We start from the raw sequence: 15081 nt of genomic DNA on the forward strand, positions 1-15081 counted from the left end.
AAAAGAAATCCAAACTGTATAAAATCTCTTTTCTTTAATATTACAGCCAAAAGTAAGTCATTTACCACACGATCACTGTAGAATTTAAAAATATTATAGATTATTAACAGGCCTGAAATTACAGAGTCAAATGAGGTATACCTTAAAAAGAGGTGCTCCAGGAACAATGTTGTTTTGGTTCAGGTCTGAGAGGTTATGTGGTTAGAAAACTCCTGGAAAATAAGAAATAATAATTTACTTTTTCTGAAAACGAAGATATATAGTGCTAAAGTTTGGTGAAACCTAAAATTTACAAGTAAAGAACTTTCTGAAAACATGATGGCACGGCTTGAAGCAGCATACTAGAGAGTCTACAAAAGACACGACTGCTTGGGAACTAGATAAAGAGTACTTTACAGAGACACAAACATAAGAGAGCAGAAATTTTCTTTTCCAGTCTCAATTACATCCTAGAAAGAGAGCTGTGATTAATACCTAAGAATTAAAAAAAGGAAAAGAAAAGAAATGGACATCAAATACTGCCTGATTACGCAAGCCTAATTTTTAAACTTTTAACTATTGGCTAAATATTTTCTTGGTAAATGTCCTTACCATGTGCTTGGTGATGCAAATACAATTACACAGGAAATTTTACCAAAAGGCACCCGAACATAAATATTCTTACATTAAGTTGCAAAATATGAAAAAGCACATTATCTCTAGTAAATCCAAATCATAATCATTCATTAGAACTGGATTTCAAGTGGCATAAGAGTTTAATTCTCAAACTTTCAGGTCTGCTTCATCTAGAGGGTCTCCCTTTTCAAATGCTAGCAATCAGTAGCAAATAGATTTCCTTACCTTGAGATGCTATTTGCATTTTTACAACATAAATTTTGCTCATTTCAATTTCTTACTGCTACTGTAACTTAATAAACAATAAAAAGTAGCTGCTCACTGTCCAAATGATTCTAGAAAATCATGAGCTCTAATTCATTCTCTGGTATTTTAACAACTCAAGTTCTTTTTGTAAACAATGTACTAGACTAACAACCTTCCAATCTAGAACGCTTTGTTCCATAATCTCACCCATTGAAAAGACTAGCATAAATGGGAACTGAAAAAAAGCCTCTGAGCAGCCCAAACAGATGTCTAAGACCACACATTAGAACCCAAGCCTTTTACCAATGGGCTTCCCTCAATTCAAACCCATCTATGCTGAACAATTATGATAGATTTGGGTATCTGGTTTTCTAGCCCAAACCAGAAGTTAAAGAATTAGACTGGAAAAAAAAGGATCTGCTCAAGTCAGACAGATACAAAACAGTAAGAAACAACCGTCAACAACTCAAAGTAAAAAGGGTAAGGGAAAAATACAGCAGTCTGCAACCATTTGGATTTCAAACATCTTTACACAAGTGACAGCTGAGATTCACATACACATTCACACTTCCATGAGTAAACATTTTTTGAAATCCTCCAACCATTTTAAAATAATAATCTAAAACCATCATGGTTATTACCAGTATATGTATATAGTTCTTACTCCAAGTAGAAGCAAAATAAAAAGACTGGGTTAAGCCCAATTTCCTTTCTTTCCCACTCAAGAAAGCTTTATTCTCTCAAAATAATTATTGAACGCCTATTATTTGCAGGCACTATTCTAGGTACAGGGGAGAGAGAAGCACACAAATAAGTTGTAGTCTCTGAACTCATGGGATTCACATTTGAATAGGAATAACCCTACACACAACACAAATTTAAATAATTCACAGTGGCATTTTAATTAGTAGTAACAAATCAATTATGATATACATCACTTCATAACTACAGAAGACAAAAAGAAAGTAAAAGAGCTCTTAGCTGCAAAGTGTTGAGTTAGGGTAAGGGCAAACCAGCTAGCACATGGCTGTCTGGGTGTGGTGGATAAAACTGTGGATCTGAGTTGGGGTCTCAATGTTGGTGCTCAGGTGAATAAATCCTAGCAAGTTACACCTGTAGGCTTCAACTTTTTACTGTATTGAATGGGGTTACCACCACCAATTTCAGATGATTAATAAAACGATAATCCTAAGATTCTTGAGTGAATTAACTGGTAATGTAGATGAAATGCTTGTAAACTATAACATGTCATACCAAAGTTAGCTGTTAAACATCACTTTCTTAGGGCACATGGTACCTGACATTATAAAATTAATGAACCACGTTAAAAACACTATTTAAGGGAAAAAATGTAGCAAACTTAAAAACTTATCAAAAAAATAATTTTGTTTTACTTTATTCTTTTTTACGTTTGGTGCTTAAATTGATAAATTCTCAGTTGATAGGCAAATTACTACCTAAAAGCAGTCACACTCTAAATGTTCCAGGTTGTAAAGGTTCACTCAACTACAACCAAAAGGAAACTTATTTACCTAACTACATTTGACTGTCATTTAGGTAAAAGGTCATGAAGCCTCAATGAGCAGGTTCGTTAAATTTCGTTACAAAGAACATAAGCCTCCAAGCATAGTCAGACTTATCATTATGTATAAATTATTTTCTTTCTGATAGAGGAAAGGACTGCCTAGCATTTTGTACAAAATCACAATGTCATCAGCAGACAATGGCCCTATTTGTATGAGGGTGGAATCTGCAAGTGTAGAAAATTCATGCCTCAGTTAATTTTAATCTATAGAAAGCAAGGACTTCGAAAAAGCAAAAATGTGAGAGAATCAGACAAAATCTGGTTAGATCATAAAGCTCATGCCTGAGGGGAGCCAATATAGTAAGAACTTAAGAAGCATCATCAGCTCATCTCATTTCCAGAAAAGACACATTTCCAACACCCTTTCTTGCTTAATGAGACATATGCCATTACGGACTACAAGGTTGCCTCAGTTAAGGTTAAACACAGAATGGAAACTTATACATCATCTCACTAAAACCCCAAATCCAAAGGCAGATTTAATTTCATTGACCTAGCCTTTTCAGAATAGCCGTTAAGAGAGAACTAGAGGCTTCTTATTCAGGAGACCACTGATTCAAAGAAAATAAAGAAATTGTTCAGCAGGCAGTTCAATACCAAACAGAAAGTGACATTAAATATTCCCAATACCATGAGCCAGGAAATAGATGTTTCCAGCAATGGCTGGAAAGCAGAGAGAGCAACGACCACATAAAGTTAATTAGAAGCTCAGCTAACTCATTACAAATAAAGCAGAGTACTGTAATTCTAAATTAATTTTCTTGGAAACAACCTTGTCTATAGTTAATAAACGATTTTTAACAAACTTCAATCTGACCTTTCAGATTCCTTTCCTGCATCAAATAACCCTCACCCGTAATCCTAACCTGGCACATGGTAAGAGCTCAACAAATAGTAGCAAATATTATTATCCAGCAAATTCACTAATCTTGTGCTCAGTTACATAAATATCTATAAACATAAACTTATAGCTACATACCACTTGAAAAAAAATATTTTTAAATGAGAAGAGAGAACAAGCTGACTAAAATCAACTTACTCAATGGGCAACCAGTTCTAAAACTACATCAAATATAGAGACAATCTGATGAGCAATCATTGTAATTTAGGGGAAAGACCCTAGGGTACTTAAATAGATTTTCTTAGACTTTGTAGTCTGGTAGACATGACAAAAAAAAACAAAAACAAAAACAAAAACAAAAACAAAAAACAACACCTCTAGGACAATTATGACCTCTATATCGTATTATAATAAAATGACCTGTTTTGTTTCCATTACTATTATAAACTCACAAAGTCATCACACTTCTAAATTATATTCCAGATTAAAGAGCGGATGAGCCACAAATTTAATATTTAAAAGACTAATTTTAATCAAAAACAAATACTTTCTTGGATAAATTTTTCTACTTTTGTTTTTAAATTATTGGCGTGACATTAGTTAATAAAATCAAATAGGTTTCAAGTGTACAATTCAATATGCCATATGTATATTGCATTATGTGTGTTCACCACCCAAAGTTAAATTTCCTTGTTACCATATGTTTGACTGCCTTTTACCTCTATCTGCCTTCCCCCTACTTTTGCTTTCAATAAATATATATTGAGGGAGCCCCCTGAATATACTCCTTTAACAAATAAATGAATGTATGTAATTCTGGAAAATTGTTTGCAGAGAATTTGTTCCTACCTCTACTTACCTGGTGACATAAATCAATTTCACAACAACTTTATTCACTATTATGGGAATGTAAATATTTTTAAAATAAATTAAGCTATTTGCAATAATCTCAACATTTTAACATTTTCTAAATAATAATATTCTTTGATAAGGTTTTTTAGTTTGGAGCATTAAGTTGTGGGCAAAACAGATATCCAAGCCATCTATCTGGTGGCATTTGTTGAGATCAACCTAGCTATATATTACTCTATTATCTCCTTAGTAAGTGAGAACAAAAATATGGTCAACATTATTCAAGCTTTGCAATACTTGATTAATCGATATTCACACCTTGGAGTGGAAAATTCATTAAACAATTTCCTTTAAAAAGCAAAGAGTTCTGGAGTCAAAGCAAAATTGAAAACAAAATCAACAAAGCTCTTGGCTTTTAAAGATTTAGGAATACCACCATACAGAACTGTCTCAATTTAAAATTAACTATGGTAGATATGCATGCTTAAGCATCTAACATGATGTTGCAATTTACTTTGAAATATATTGAAAATAAAATGGATTAATGAATTAAGAGAGACAGATGGAACAGACATGTGATAAAGCAAGTGTAGTAAAATGTTAATGGCAGAGGGTAGGTGGTGGATATAAAAGTGTATGATAAAAGTCTTTAAACTTTGTTATATATTTGAAATTTTTCATAATGTTGGGTAAAACTAACCATAGGAACCAACATGTCTTCTCATATAGTTAAAGCTCTACCTTGTAAATTATATTTCTGGCAATCAATAGCACAAATGCTACAGCCTTGATTTTGATGACGTTTTATTTAAGGAAAAGGTCAGGTAGAAAATTACACCAGAAGCATTTTCACCAGAAGTTAATTTAAAACAACCTGTCACAGGTCTAATGTGAAACAAAATCTGTCATAAAATTCTCTAAACACTTCTGAAGTCTCCAAAATCCCATTCTGAGAGAAAGAAAGCAACCCCCAAAGCTCTCATTTGAAAAGTTTACATTTCCCCAAATTGAGCAATTCTGTGTCCCTAAGTAGGACAACGAATAAGATGATCCAGTTTAGAGGCTCATAAAAACAAGGCCCTGGAACTGACTTATGACATCCTACAAAAAGACACCTTTTTTCATGAAAGTTTCATCTTTATGCCAGTAAATTTCATTCTTGCTTTATCCAGTAAAAGGACATCAGAGAAAGTTGCTCGACAAGCTGAGACCCACTCTGTGCCTCCTTTGTTAAATACCTTCCTCACTGCTTCACTGGGGAGAGATTCAGGATGAAGCCGCTCAGGACAGTCCCAAGTTTAATGATTACACCCAGAATAATGTTAATGGGCTGGACTTCAGAATGGGGCGGGGGGGGGGAAGGGGGTTGTTAGTTCAATACTCATGCTTATTTCTAAACTTAAGATAATCTGTATTTAAATGAACTTTCTGGCTGAATCTTAAAAGAGAGCAATTTAGTCTGAACAAATTGTATTTATGGTAATAATTTCAAATGCTTAGAAGTTTTACTTTAAGCCTACTGGGAAGCACTAAGCATTTTTTTTTTTTTAATAAAGTACATTATTGTGTCCTTAGACACCAAATTGTTTTCTTCTCTCCTAAGTTAATTTTAAGAGGTATGCATATCCCTTCCCCATCTCCCAGGTTATAATAACTAAAACATACATTTCGCTGTACCTGATCAAGCTCAAAAATAAACCTATGCAAGTGAAAAAAACAGTATTACAGGTCTAAAAGCTAGAAAACTGTCCATGACCAGAAATGTGAAAATTAAGTAATAATGACAATATATTCCTGTCAACTTCCATTGTAGGAAAGATCCCTTTTTGAACAAAAAAAAACAGAAACATCTTTGCTGTGCATTCGTACTTCCTAAATTTGTAAATACAGCAGATGGGAAGGTAGTCTTTGGAAAATAATTCTACCACAGAGTTTTGAAATCAAATATTCTTTGCTTAAGTCTTAACCTAAGGTGATAGCAATACACAAGGACTGTAAAGAAACTTTGAAAGTTTCATTATGAATTATTAACTGTTGTTTAACTTTGACACAAAGTTATTCTCCATTAAAAGTGGTTTAACAGGTAGATCTCTACCAAAACAAGTTTAGGGATCCATATTTCTTATTGTTTTTTAATTATAGATATTAATAGCTCAAGAACTGCTGCTTTTGCACATAAAGAAGCCAGGAAGTATTTTGGATGACTCTGAGGGGGGTAAGCACTGAATCAAGAGCTAATTCAGTTGCTCATTCTTTTTCCTGCTGTGTAGTACTCATGTAAAAGAGATGATAAGCCCAACAAACAAAACGAGAACTGTAATTCTAATCAAAGTAAATTTTGTGACAGAATAAGAGTCTGAGGCAATTTGGTAAAATTATATGATGTTTAGGATTTATTTCAAAATAACCCAGTTTGGGGGAGGCGGTATTATATGAAACAAGATTGACTCTGGCTATGAGTTAATAATTGTCAAAGCTAAGTGACCAATACGCGGGGATTCTCTGTACTATTTCACTTTTGTATGTTTTCCGTAATAAAGTTTTTAAAAATTGGGTTATATAATATTAAAACATCATCTCCCTATAATTTTCAATATGGCAGAAAACATTTCTGTCTTCTGTTGCTTGTATAGTTGTTTGCTTACGTGTTTTTAAAGAGTCAAAGATTTTAAACTAGAAAGGATGGTAAGACTATGTGTCAGAAAATTCTAGGAAAATGTCAGTAACAAGGAGGCCACTTTGCATCATGTGTGTTATTATTAAGATGGGTGTAAATCAAAACAGTTTCAGTTCAGTCAGGAATTTACTACCCAAAACAATCCAATATACAGGAGGATCACTCAGTAGAGTGAACACACACTCCTTACTCTTCTGTCAATTTGAACCTCCATGAGCTGCAATTCCTTAATGACGGGTACACTTATATCACTAAGTACAGAACTAGAGAAACTCAGTAGTATCTTTCAATCAGTTTGCAGTTTTATAAATCCCACCTGTCACCAGGACGCCTGAAACTGTTCCCTCTACAATCTAACTGTATTTTTAGTTTTACTTCAACAAGCAGCAATGCGATTTACATTTGGTAAGCACACTGATCCTTGAAAGCCCAAAATCAACCAAAAAACTGGTCTAACAACTCTCTTTCCACCACCCTCTAAACAATTAAAGCTACAAGCAAAAGGGAAGAGTGACCTTAAAAACGTCCCCACAGCCAGAAAACAGAGGCAGAACAGACTGAAGCACACATCTTCCCCGGAACAGAAGAAAACTTCCACATAAGCAATACTGCGACACGGAGGTGGGGCAAGGGCTTAAAAGGAAAGTCGGCCAAAAAGGACGGAGGGAATAAAAGCAGCTGCAGTGAAAAAAGTTAGAAGTCAGAGATGTAGCGCAAGGAAAAACAGACATTTTCCAGCTTCCTACATCCCCCTCCTGAGCATGACACACACCAAGTGCTCCAGAAAGGTTTGCTGAACTCAAGAAAAGCTTCTGCCAGAGACATGCCCAGGAATGAAATGACAACAAGAAGCCGGATGATAGGAAAAATGCATAGGTTGACCATACTGAAAGAGCTGGTGAAAATCTTGCAGTTGGCTCAGCGGAGATGGAAATAACAGCAACTATCTTTTACAGATTACCTACTTACAGTGTCCCAATTAAACGTACACCTTTCTCTGATATTAACCCAAAACAATAAACCGGCGCTGACGGTGGGCACGCTCAGCATTTCTGCCTCTAAGGAAGCCCAAATGGGGAGGTAGGTCAACTTCTGTCCATTCTACCCACCTTATTATACCTTAATATCACGCTAATAAATTATGTAGACTGTTTATTGGGACACGCTGTGGGTCTGGCACTCTCTGATAAGCGCTTTACGCGCCCCAATTCACTGAACCATAACAGCGTTAAGAGGCAGGGATGGCATTCACCCCTTTGCAATCAAGACACAAAGAGTTTAAGTGACTTGCCTAAGGGGTCATAGCTGGAATTTGTACCCACGCTGGACACCTGGACGGTGTTCCTAACTACCATGCTACAGACCCAGCTGAGGAAATTTAGGTGCTCCGGGTTTCAAGGACTTGAAGCGGGGACCCTCCGCCCCCGCCCCGGGAATAACTTCGGCATCCCGGCGCCCGAGGAGGAATGAGGAAAAGCGGCGTGGCACCTGTTTCTGGGGTGGATGGACTGGGAGCGCCCGGGGTCCAGGCCGCGGGGCGCCCCGACACTGGGGGCGCAGGAGGACCCGCCTCCTCTGGGAAGGCCTCAGGGGCGGGGGTGAGGCCCGGGGAAGGAGGCCGGGCGCGCGGGCCCACCGAGGCCTAGGCCCCACCCGCCGCCCACCACGCCGCAGCCGCGGCGCCCGCGCGGGCCCCGCCAGGCCCGGTCTGGCCGCCTCACCTGGCTGCTGCCCGGAGCTCGTCCCCCGGCCGGCGGTCCTGGGCGGCGGCGAAGAGGGGAAGGAAGAAGGGAGAGGGGGAAGGGACGGCGGGAGGGAAGAGGCGGAGTGGCCTCAAAGAAGGCGGGCGCCGCCGGGCCGGGGGTCAGAGGAAGACGGAGCCGAATCTGACGCGGCCGCCGCCGGCGCAAACGCTGAAGAGCCGCTCTGGCGCCCGCAGCCCCGCAGGAAGTGACGGGGGAGGGGCCTGTGCCCGCCCCCAGCCCCCGCCAGCCTCCATGCCCCGCCCCAGCCCCCGACCGCATCCTGGACTACAAGTCCCAGCAGGCGCTACAGCAGCGCCTGCGCTCGCAAGGCGTGCCGGGAACCTAGCAGGCTGGGGCCTGGTCCCTCTTGAGCCTAGGCCGGCCCTGGGCCCTCGGGCATGCTGGGAGTTGTAGTTCGGCTGGGAGGTGTGGGGCCCACGGGAAGAGGGGCTAGGCCTTTTTTCCTTCTTCTCTCTGTCCCTTTTTCTGATTTTCCCCTCCGTCCTTCTCCTGCCTCGGTTCCTCTTTTTACTCCTTCTTTCAATTCCTCCTTCCGTAAATGTTTACTAAACACCTGCTGCGTGCTAAGTACTACTCCAAGAGCTCATACGGTGGTGGAAGAGACAAAAATCCCTGCCCTCATGGAGCTTAGGTTTTAGTGGACGTAAACACAAAACAAAGTAAACAAGGACGTAACAAGTAAACACAAAAAAAATAAAATCAGTAACTTTTATAGTGAGTTAAAAGGCAACAAGATGCCCTGGCCTCCTTTCTCGCCTGCTCACACTGGAACTGCTTCCCCACTGTTTAAAGTTTATTTTCTCTCTCTGCCTGTCTCTCAATCTCTCTCAATTTATTGCTCAAGCTTTCTAAGGAAATAGTTTAATTTGCATAAGTTTATATTATGAAATGCTGTGACTGAAGGGGCCTCTCCAAACAATGCTTTGGGACCCTGCCCCAGCCACAAAGGACTCCTCTGGACCAAGCCTCCTTACTTTGCTTCTTGAAAATATAAGAAAACTGAATTTCAGGAAACCAAATACAAGGGACTTTCACTGTGTTGGTGTCTTAGCCCAAGACAGTACTAAGCAACATTCAGATATTGTCCAGCCCTCTGATGAAGATGATTTTTTTTCTAACCTCCGAGCAGTCTGGATCACACACTCATTCGAGTAAAGGAGCAGACATGGAGAGGTTTGCCTAAATCCAAAACTGGGGCCCTGCTTTGAAGAGATTCTCTTCAAAGGATTAAAGGTAAAAAGAGGTGTCCTGCCCCATTTTACTACCACCCATGGAGACTCAAGTGATGGGCCTATGATGTCCAGTCTTTCTTCCCTTATTCCCTACATCGGGAGGTAGCGAAATTCCTCTATTTTTTTTCTAATCCAGACTTTGGATTTTATTCTATGACTTGGATCTCAAAATAGCCGGGCCTCTGTTTATCTCCTTAGTTAAATAGGAACAACAATTTCCTGTCTTACCCAGGGGTCATGAGAATTCCTAGAGCTTGATGCCCTGTCTCATATTCCCCATATGAAGAGTGCTAGTACTCTCTTTAGCGTTGTGCTATCCTAAGTGTGATGCTCTGTGCAACCCATGCAACTGTCTGTTCCTATCAGTGACTGATCACCTGTCATTCTGGGGTGATCATCCCTACAGCACTGTTCTCCCTCCCCCAACCACTGATCTTATTATCTCCATAGTTTTGCCTTTTCCAGAACATCATATCTGTAGAATGGGGCAGTATGTAGTCTTTTCAGATTGGCTTCTTTCACTTAGTAATATGCATTTAAGCTTCTTCCATGTCTTTTCGTGGGCTGATAGCTCATTTCTTTTTCTACTTTTTAATAGATACATTAAATAACAAGCATAATTTTTAGATAAAAATCAACCTCTCACAGGGCTTTTATGAGCTTTGCATGTTCTCATTCCTAATTACAAATACATATAACTTATCTTCTGGGAAGGAATACACAGAATTTAATGTAACTAACTTAATAGGCAGTTTCTTCCATCTTCTTCCTAAAGAAAGACAATCTCCAAATGCAACTGTGATAACTACAGGAAGGAAAGGCACACAGTGAGTGTTACGGGGTATTATGAAACCCTAGTTTCAGGGTTTAGGGACAGAGCAACCTGAAGCATTGTAGTTTATCAAAGATCCAAAGGGTCTGAAGGTGGTAACCAGGCAAAAGGGTGTAGGAAGTGTTCCAAGTAGGGGGAAAGAATGTACAAAACGCTGTGGCAGGACGGCACATGGTCCAGGTTCCAGCTACTATCGCTACAAAAAAAAAAAATCACTCCCAAATTTCGTGGCTTAAAAGAACAGCAATCATTTTATAATGTCATAGATATGTGAGTCAGGAACCTGGAAAGAGTTTGGCTAGGTCCTTCTAACCTGGGGTCTCTAGAATGTAGAGCTGGACCACTGGCAGATAAAGCACCTGGGCACTGACTGGGATGCTCTCTCTTCATGAAGCCTTCGGGCCTATCAACATGGTCTATGCATGGACTACTTTGAGCTTCCTCACAGCATGGCAGCCTTGGGGGGGCCCTCTAACTGTGAATCAGAATAGTTAAATAATACTTAAGCTGCCTTGGAATGGCAGCTGAAGGCTTCAAGAGTAAGTATCCCAGAGAGCAAGGCAGAGTCACACTGAACTGCTTTACGTGACTTAGTCTTGGACGTCACCTAGAGCCACGTCTACTGTAGTTCATTGGCTACAAGCAAGACACAGCCTGTCCAGATCCAAGGGCAGGGGAATTAGACTCTACCTCCTGATGGGGGAGTGGAAATGGCAGGTCTGGAGCTCAGAGGAAAGGCAAGGATAGAGACACAGGTGTGAGTATCATCTGAGAGGTCACTGAAGCCTTAGGTGTGGATGTTAATGGATGTTAATACCTGATGAATTATCTCTGTTCTCACAGCCCCTTAGCACAACTTTGCATCTTTATATTCAATTATTTACTGAGTTTGCTTTGTTTGGCTAGGACTATGCGATCAATTTCCATGAGGGCAGACACACAGGCTATCCTGGTCACTCTGGTGGCTCCCGTCCATAACACAGTGCCTGGTACACATAAATTTCCATCAACCGCTGAGTCCCTGTTGGATTGATTGGTGCATGTCAAAGTTACCTATACTATGTGTTGCAAGGGAAAACAAGGTTGAGAACTACTTGCTAGTTTAGATGAGTAATTCTCAAGATTATTTGAGACAGACTGCTATCCTAAGGCTATTTCAGAATATTAGGGTGACAACATTTAGAAGATATAATGGAAGACCCCATTTGCAAAGCCATAAAAAACTTCATAAGCATAAACTTTATAATAACAATGTACAATCTACGTGAAGAAAAAACTTTAATTCTACAGAAGGACACAGAAAGCCTCGAACAAATAGAAATATAAGCTATGTTCTTGCCTAGCAAGACTCTGCATCATTAAGACAGACATATGAGGAGAGCCCAATAGAAACATAAACAGGATTTTGTTTTGGAATTAGATGAGCCATGTCTAAAATTCTTATGGAAAAATGAACATAAAACATTACTGAACATGCCTGATCAAGTAGTAAACGTATTATAAAGCCTTGCTAATTAAAACTGTTAGGTACTAGTGTCTAATTCCACAAATCAGTGGAAGACAAGAAAAATTCCAAAAAACACATGTTGGCACTTAGTATTCAATAAACGAGTATATCAAATCGCCGAAGATAAGATGGATTTCATTCAATAAATGGTTTGAGACAACTATGTAGCCTCTGTGAAATAAAAAAACAAAGTTAAATCCATACTTCATATCTCATACCTGGAAAAATTCCAACTAGATCAAGAATTTAAATGAAAAGAAGGAAACCATAAAAATACCAAAAGAACTCCTAGGAGAATCCTTTATGACTCTGAAGTGTAGAAGACCCTTTAACTATATGTGGACTGCAACTGGTGCCCATGTGTAAACTGTTTATTACCTGCTCAGGACAATATTACTACAGAAATTGAGAATAAGCTTTCAGAAAGTTTTCTAGCAAACTGACATCACCACATTTTTACTATATTTTACAAAAGTGCCAGTCTGCAATGGATTGAAATTTTAAGTGCTGGTCTTTCACTATAGATAGTGCACTTACAGTACTGCTCTAAGGATGAGTTGGACATGGTTCCTGCCCTCCAGGGCTCAGGTAAGGATGGAGGGAGTCAGAGCTGATATGAGATCTATTTGAATTGAGCAAACACTGACACATGGACTTGATATACATCTGAAAACAATTTAAAAAACACATAAGGACGTTCACTCGTTTATCCACTTAATGTTTACTAATGCCTACTACGTGCCAAGCAGTTGGAATATAGCAGTGAAAAAGACAGACATGGCCCTCACCTTCCTGGAGCTCACATCTAGTCAGACTATAAACAAGTTCACCAAATAAAGAAATATAATGTTTTCAAAGAGTGCTATAACGGAAATAAAAGCAGAATGAGATAGTGACTGCAGGATGGGCACTGCCAGTTTATAGGGTGGTCAGAGGATTCTCCAAAGAGGTGCCATCTGAGCTGAAACCTGAGGATGGGAAAGAGCCAGATATGAATTGAGTGGAGAGAACAGCATTCCAGGCAGAGAGAACAGTCAGTGCAAAGGTCTTAAGGTAGGAGATCGTCTCATGTAATAGGAAGAAGCCAGTATGGCTGGAGTGTAGGAAACAAGGGGGACAGTAGTTGCAGAAGCTATTGGAGTAGGGAGGGACTAGAACATGTTGCCAACATGAAGGAGTCAGGATTTTATTCTAAGTGTATTCTAATGTTTCGGCAGGGGACCAAGGCAACACGATTTGGGTTTTTAAAAGATCTCTATGTTGTGTGGAGAATGGATTGAAGAGAAGCAAGGGTAGAGTTATTGCAGATGTCCAGTTGAGAGAAGAGAGTGACTCGAACTAGGTGGTAGCACCAGAGGTAAAGAAATCCTGGTCTAGGAAATAATACTCAATGAAGTGGCAGTAGGTGTTCTTCATTCGCAAGGCTGCATCTGATGCCAGGGTATGAAACTGGCCACCACCATAGCTGCCATTAAAAAAGGTCTCAGGCTATAATTAAAAAAAAAAAAACAAGATGGAAAATAAGAGGTATCAGCGAGGATGTGGAGAAACTGGAATCTTCATACATTACTAGCGGGAATGTAAAATGGTGCAATCACAGTGGAAAACAGTTTGGTGGTTTCTCAAAAAGCGAAACAATAGAATTTTCATATTCCCCAGCAATTTCACTCTTAGGTATATACTCAAAAGAAATGAAAACAGGGACTCAAATATATCCTTGTATGCCAATGTTCGTTGCAGCATTATTCACAATAGCCAAAAGGTGGGATACAGCCCGTGTTCATCAACAAAAGAATGGATAATGAAGTTCTCATACATGTTACCACATGGATGAACTTTGAAAACACTGTGCTAAGTGAAATAAGCCAGACACAAAAGGACAAACATTGTATATTTCAACTTATATGAAATGTCTAAAATAGGCAAATTAATAGAGACAGTTAAGTAGATAAGAACTTACCAAAGACTGGGGTGAGAAAATGGGGACTTATTCCTTAACCAGTACAGTTTCTCTTTGAGCCCATTAAAAAGTTTTGTAAACATAGAGCAGTGACGATTGCACAACATTGTGAATGTAATTAATGCCACTGAATTGTATATTTTAAAATGGTTCTTTTAAAAAAAAAAACTGAACTTACTTTTGTGGTACAACTACAACTCTGCTGCAAGTAAAAGTGTTGATATGGAGGAGCAATGAAGGAAGATGGGCAATCTAGGGGGGCTTCATGTAGGAGGTGTTGTTTAGGAAAAGTTGCCTAGAGGAAGTAATCAAGGGCTGCATTTAAGAGTAAGTAGTATTTCCGTAAGCAGAAATGAGAAGAAAAGTTCTTGGCAAGCCTAAGACCTACTTTCCTAAGGACTCTGGAGCCATGGCCTGGGTTACAATCTTGGCTCTGTTATTAACTGGCTCTATGACCTTAGGACCCCTCTGTGCCTCAGTTTCCTCCTTTATAAAATGATAGTAATGGTACCTTCTGCCTTGGCTGTTGTGAGGATTAAATTACTTAGTACATGTAAAAGAACCTACATCAGTTCTTGGCACGTGGTAAATGTTCCATAGTGTTAGGTATTCTCATTTTTGTTTAATTTTTATACAAATTTAAATTTTTTATGAAAATAAATGTTTACTGTGGGGAAAAAAAAATCTAAGAAAATAAAAATCACTTGTTCTACCCCTCAGAGACAACCATTGCTAACCGTTTATTGCGTTGTCTTCCACAATTTCTTGTACCTAAATATACACAGACAGAGCTTATCCACGCACCTCTTTAGACTTCTTCGCAACTCGCAAACATCCTCCAACGTTCCACTGCTTTCTGAACGCCAGACAATAGAATTTGACTAAAACAAATCCCCGCCCCTTGACTTCGGCTCACGAAGCCACGCCCCATGTTGCCGCATGCGCACTCGAAGAGTTCGGGCGCAGTT

General features: G+C 39.2%; 1 protein-coding gene across 7 annotated transcripts in view; it reads right to left on the reverse strand.

The window, feature by feature from the left end:
- Positions 1 to 15043, reverse strand: part of STAU1 (staufen double-stranded RNA binding protein 1) — a 51508-nt gene extending 36465 nt beyond the window's left edge. For 2 of the 7 annotated variants that reach the window (XM_039864555.1, XM_039864556.1), the window contains exons 1-2: positions 8538 to 8756; positions 142 to 212 (exon numbers count right to left, since the gene is read on the reverse strand). The gene's annotated coding sequence lies outside the window, so the exon portion shown is untranslated. Of the gene's footprint in view, positions 1 to 141; positions 213 to 8537; positions 8761 to 14917 lie in introns of those variants that run through there. The other 5 variants (XM_039864551.1, XM_039864558.1, XM_039864550.1 and 2 more) reach the window with 5 other exon arrangements.
- Between the last annotated feature and the right edge of the window lie 38 nt (positions 15044 to 15081).

Source organism: Pteropus medius, unplaced genomic scaffold, assembly GCF_902729225.1.
Source record: "Pteropus medius unplaced genomic scaffold, Ma_sr-lr_union100, whole genome shotgun sequence".
NCBI classification, from domain to species: Eukaryota; Metazoa; Chordata; class Mammalia; order Chiroptera; family Pteropodidae; genus Pteropus; species Pteropus medius.